The sequence below is a fragment of the Gossypium arboreum genome, chromosome 5 (assembly GCF_025698485.1).
Source record: "Gossypium arboreum isolate Shixiya-1 chromosome 5, ASM2569848v2, whole genome shotgun sequence".
NCBI lineage: Eukaryota > Viridiplantae > Streptophyta > Magnoliopsida > Malvales > Malvaceae > Gossypium > Gossypium arboreum.
In genome coordinates, this window is record NC_069074.1 from 78,543,821 (window position 1) to 78,549,820 (window position 6,000).

General features: G+C 38.5%; 1 non-coding gene across 1 annotated transcript; it reads right to left on the bottom strand.

Annotated features, from left to right (window-relative positions):
- Positions 1-5,479: 5,479 nt before the first annotated feature.
- LOC128293495 (small nucleolar RNA R71) lies at positions 5,480-5,586 on the bottom strand. The gene has a single exon (XR_008283676.1). It is a non-coding gene; the product is annotated as a small nucleolar RNA R71 (small nucleolar RNA).
- Between the last annotated feature and the right edge of the window lie 414 nt (positions 5,587-6,000).

Sequence of the window (6,000 nt, forward strand, 5' to 3'; positions counted from 1 at the left end):
ATCAAGAATCGATCCTCGAAAATTAATCTTCTCCTCCAATCGATAAGTTGGTTATAGCAGTTAAGAACGCCCAAACCATTAATTCCTCATCTAGTAGCTGGTTTTGGTACGACCTGCAAATCAACCCTTATCTACTATCTAACCGAGATACACGCGTTCCTGATTCAAGATTCCGGTAGCCTTGCATTCTGAAGAACCCAACTCAAATTAACGGCCTCAACTACGTGGGTCGTTTAAACCCAATCACTTTTTCCTCGATTTGTCCTCAGAAATCTGAATACAGCATGGATGACTCGAATCTCCAACTATAAGCAAACACAACTCCAACCCAACGTGCACTTTGACTTGGAATCAAATTTAACTTTAAGGGATGAGTTGTCAATCTCGATACTTAGGAAAAAGGTGAATACCGATTGGAAAGATTTTAGGCGTGAGTAGGAATCTCACAATTCTCGACCAGAAAGAACACAGGCCTAAAGCTAAGATAGAATTTAGTTAAGAATGAAATTGTTCATGCTTTGTGAGCTTGGAAAGAAGATTGATGATGATGGTGATGGAAATTGGAAAGGAAAAACACTTGAAAGGCAATTAGCCTAATTTTAGAAAAGAAACAAAACCAAATGAAAAATGGAAGAATGCTTAACGCCAATTTGAAAGGGAAAAGGAGAGTATTTCTATTCCAAATAGAAGTAGGAATACAAAATGAATGATGATTTTCTAAGAACTAAAAGCCCCTATTCAATGATTTGTCTTTCAATTTGGCCCATTTTTTCTCGTTTTTAACCGATTGCATCCCTCACAAGATTAGATCATAAAAAACACTTAATTAGCAGGGTTCAATTCAACAATAAACCAAATTAAACACAAAAAATATGCAAATTAACATGTTTATCAAATACTCATGCTTGTTTATAAAAATTTTGTCATTTTAGTTACTACATTATGCTATACTCTTTCATTTTTCCTTGTTCCATGAAATTTATGCTTACCCACATACATTCATTCATATTCCTGGTACATTATTCCCATAATCCTATAACTTGATATATTTAGTAGTTTTGTTTACTTCATCCATTATGTAAGTCTCATGAAATATTCCTATTTAGTTTTGTGCTTCCATGCTATTTTTAGGACGTATTGGTTGAACTTTGATTTTTCAACGCAGGTACAATGTCATCCTCACGTGGTAAGAAGATCGCTGTTCCCGCCTCGAAGAAGAGGAAAGGAGAAGCGTCATCTTCAGGTCCTACCACGGAGATTAGGCACCCGTTCCTTTAGGTTCCTTTGGGACCCCAAGAGGAATTATATCAGATATTAAGGGCCTGACCCCCAGGTGTGGGCCACTGCATTGACTGGGCCATACTTGAACAGATTCATTTGGCTGATGCAGTCTGATCACTCCTAACGATTGACCCGTTGGGATATCGTCGAGCCGACTTATCTAGAGTTCACATTGGAACTCTGCTCGACGTCTCATCTTTGGACCGTCATGACCAACCTCGACAATCCTGGAACATTCCAGTTCGGCCTTGGTGGTCTAGTACGCCAGTTGAGTGTACCCGAGTTCGTGGTTGCACTAGGGCTATACATGGAGGTGTTTATGGACGACAATGAACTCGACACCCTCCACTTCCACGTCTACTACTCCCCTTCAAATGCTAGAGGGACCTCATCCCTGCCTCAGCCACCTATGATCCTAGCCGCTCCAAGGCATCGGCTCTCCCTCTATCCTTGAGGTATCTACACACCATCTTGGCTTACACTCTGACAAGGAGACGAGAGAGCACCGGTGTCGTCACTAGCCATGACGCTTATTTTTTACGGAGCATGGAGAACGGGCACATCCTCGACATTGCCTGCTTCATCGCCCTCGCCATCCACCATCAGATGGAGTGACATCGGTGGGGGTCATCTCTATCGGGCACTGTGTGACTCAACTGGCTCGACACTTTGGGCTCCTCAACAAAGAGCACAATCATCCTCCCTCACTTTTATCGGCTAGATGTCCCTAAAAGGCATCTCGAGCATGCTGAACATGAGGATGATCAAGAAAGGACGTGGCACCTACCCTCCTCAGTATTGCCTTGTCCAGTCCACCGAGGAGGACCCAGAGGACATTACTAATGATGTCCCTCCATGTCATGAGGACCCGCCATCTCAGTCACCACCCGTCCATCGTCCAGTTCATGCGACGGCTTCGTATCTGATATCTCTAAGCGCCATACACGATTTGAGAAGCAATGTTTTCAGCACTTTGATCACATTGATGTGACTCTACATCAGATTTGTCAGCACTTCCACATCTCATCGCCACCACCACCTCGCAAACCATCTAACGATGAAGATATTTAAAAACTTCTATTTATTATTTTATGTTTTTACTTTTATTTTATTTTAAGACTACTTTTTATTTTTCTTTAAGCTTATTTTTAGGTTTTATAATTATTATTTTACAATTTTTAATTTCGGCTATTTCATTACGAGTAATTATTCTTCGTTATATATTTCCTAAAAAGTTCCTGATTCTATCACAGTTATAAAGAGCTCCAAAGCTCACTATTACTTAGGAACTTGAAACTCCACTGGGAAAGGTTCTCCATGACTGCCATGCCCTGCTCAACCACGACCATAGCCACTATGAGATATAATATTCTTTTGGCGCAGCATTTGTGGAACCCAACCTCTACCACCGCCAGAGTATCCTCTTCCAACCTCATCATTGTTTTGGCCGATTATTCTCCATAACTCCAATTCAAGAAGTTCATTCATCATTCAGGAAGTTTCACTTCTCTCTCTGTCTTATGATTATAAATCTATCTTTGTCAATATATCTATCTTTGTACATTGAGGGCAATGTATATCTTAAGTGTGGGGGGGGGGACTTTTATATCATCATTAGAAATCCCTAAATTTTGTCTTAATCTCACGTGAATCACTCATTTCACTATTAGAATGAATTTTGATTAATTTATGATTTTTATTGATATGTCTTGAATTAAAACATAGGCATTTATGCATTGATTGTTTAAACTTTAAGACATTAGGGAATCAAGCATGATAAGTTGATTTTTGAAGAATTAAAAACCTTTAGGTTGTTTCCCTAAGTTTAGGTATTATCTTGAGTTGAAATTCACAAGTTTGAACATCAAAAGGCCATAATTTTTGTGAGATCTTGAGCCTTTAAAGCATATTTTATTCCTTTCATGCTCACTTTTATTATGAGTGTGCCAGAATTGATTTGTTATTCTAGAACTTGCTTGATTATGCATGTCAAGACCACACAATTTGATTTGATATGTCAATATGATAAAGGCACTTAGGTTTAACCCACTCACTCTATAAAAGCCTACCTTCATAATTAACCCATAGTAAACCCCTTTAAGCCTAACAAGCCTGATAAACCATAATTTATACATATTTCTATCCCATTCTTAGCACATTTTATGAATGATTTTTCCTTAAAATTGGTGAATTCGATGCTCCTAATGTCTTAATTTCATATTTTACACTTAGGTGAGCATAGGAGAGTGAAAGGAACGAGAAACGGGCCAAAAACGAAGAAAATGGGCCAACATATGAAATCAACTCGGCCTGGACCTCCCCACATGGGTAGACCACACAGCCGTGTCTATTTGGCAGAATCGAAGCACGACTCACATGGGTGGACCACACGCCCGTGCCTATTTAACAGGCTTTACACGGCCTAAAGTAATTGCACACGGGCGTGTCTCTGCCGAGCCCAAGTTTAGTCCAATTCGAAAAAGACCAATTTTGAGGGTTCTTAGGCATTCTAAAGCCTATAACTACACCCTAGAGGAGAGGGAAAGGGACACACACAGAGGAGTAAGCAGAGAACTACTAAAGGAAATCCGATCGATCCATCTTAGAAGCCGAAATCATCACCAAGACTGAAGATCTCCCCTCAATTTCCCTTCAAGAGTTTTGGGTTTTTCTTTATGTTTTGTATTCATCATTCTTTTGAATGTTTACCTTTTTAGTTATGAACTAAAACCCCTAAATACCTAAGGGGAATGAAACCTAAGACAGATCTTGTTATTATTATCTGAATTGTATGATAAATATTTGACTTGTTCTTAATTAGGTGTTCTTAATTCTTGTCTTGATATTCCAGGATATTGATTCAAGTTAAGCTCTTATTCAGAGGAGGAATAGACCCTGTCTAAGAGTATATTTGTCATATAAGTGGAGTTGATTGCGCGCCTAGAGATAGGGTGACAAGATTTTTTCGAATTAGTGTGAAACCTAATATGGGGATCCATAGATCGAGTTAATGCAACCCTAGGGAGTTAATTAGAAAGAGATTTCAATTATTCAACCTAGGGTTAGACGTTGTTAGTCTCGAGAGGGATAATAATATAACTTAGGGATTTCTACGGATCAAGTCAAATGAATAAATCGTCTGATTCAAAGTCATATAACAAGTGAAGTTTAGGTGGATTTTTCCTTAGGTATTGTCTTAATCAATCGAGTTTTCCAAAAAGTAATTCCCCAATTCTATTTTCTGTGAATTCTTAGTTTAGTTAATTAGTCAGTTAAAACAAACTCCATTATTCTTAGGCTAGATAATAAAAAGACTATCATTACTAGTACTTTTAGTTCCTTTGGGTTCAACAATCCGGTCTTGCTAAAACTATACTACTGTTTGATAGGTACACTTGCCTTCATCGTGATATTAGTTAGTTTCAAGAACGATTCATTATAAATATTTAAAACTTGTCACGAAAATCACGTATCAAGTTTTTGGCGCCGTTTCGGGGGAACGAAGATATTAGGAACACTCGATTTTTATTACTTTAGCCATTTACTTTTACTGCAATTTAAATTTTATTCTAATTTTTATTACTAATTCTTTTTTTTCCTTTTTTCTGGCAGGTTCTTATAGTTTATGACTAGAAGAAACCTGTCAGGACCATTACTTTTTGACAGTGAGATCGATGGTATAGTTCGCAGAAACCAAAGAGAAATAAGGCGAAGCTTAAGATACACAGAGAACGAGCAAGAGGACAATATTCAAACCACAACCGAGGAGATGGCTGAAAACCAAGAAAAAGCGCTACCTCCTGCGATTGCTGTTAATCAAAATCCTGCTCCGCGTACTATGTATGATTATGCTAAACCTAATTTAATAGGAACTGAGTCAAGAATAGTTAGACCTGCTATTGCTGCAAATAATTTTGAACTGAAACCTAACACAATTCAAATGCTACAACAATTTTTTCAGTTTGATGGTTTGTAGGACGAGGATCCCAACGCTAACTTGGAAAATTTCCTAGAATTTTGCGATACCTTTAAAATTAATGGCATTTTTGATGACGCCATTTGCCTTCTGTTGTTTCCCTTTTCGTTAAGGAATAAGGCTAAACAATGGTTGAACTCGTTACCACGAGGGTCAATCACTACTTGGGAACAAATGACTGAAAAATTATTATTAAAATATTTTCCATTGGCTAAAACAGCCAAATTACGTAATGATATCTCTTCTTTTGTGTAGATGGATTTAGAAACACTCTACGATGCATGGGAGAGATACAAGGACCTTTTGAGAAGGTGCCCTCACCATGGGTTACCGCTTTGGCTAAGGTTCAAGCATTCCATAATGGCCTGAATCCTTCGACTCGGCAGATGATTGATGCAGCCACTGGAGGAACTATCAATAATAAGACACCTGAGGTGGCTTACGAATTTATTGAGGAGATGTCACTGAATAACTATTAGTGGCAAGTTATGAGAATAAAGCAGATGAAAGCAGCTAGTGTTTTCAACCTCGACGCGGTTATTATGCTATCTAACCAAGTAGAGCTCTTAAATAAAAAGATTGACAGTTTGTGTGGTTCTACTCAGGTACATCTAGTGATGAGGTGCGATTCGAATGGAGGAGGAGCGTGCACAGAATATCAACCCTTCAACCCTAGCATCGAGGAGGAACAAGTCCAATATATGGGTAACAACAACTCTAGATCCCAAAATAACCCATATAGT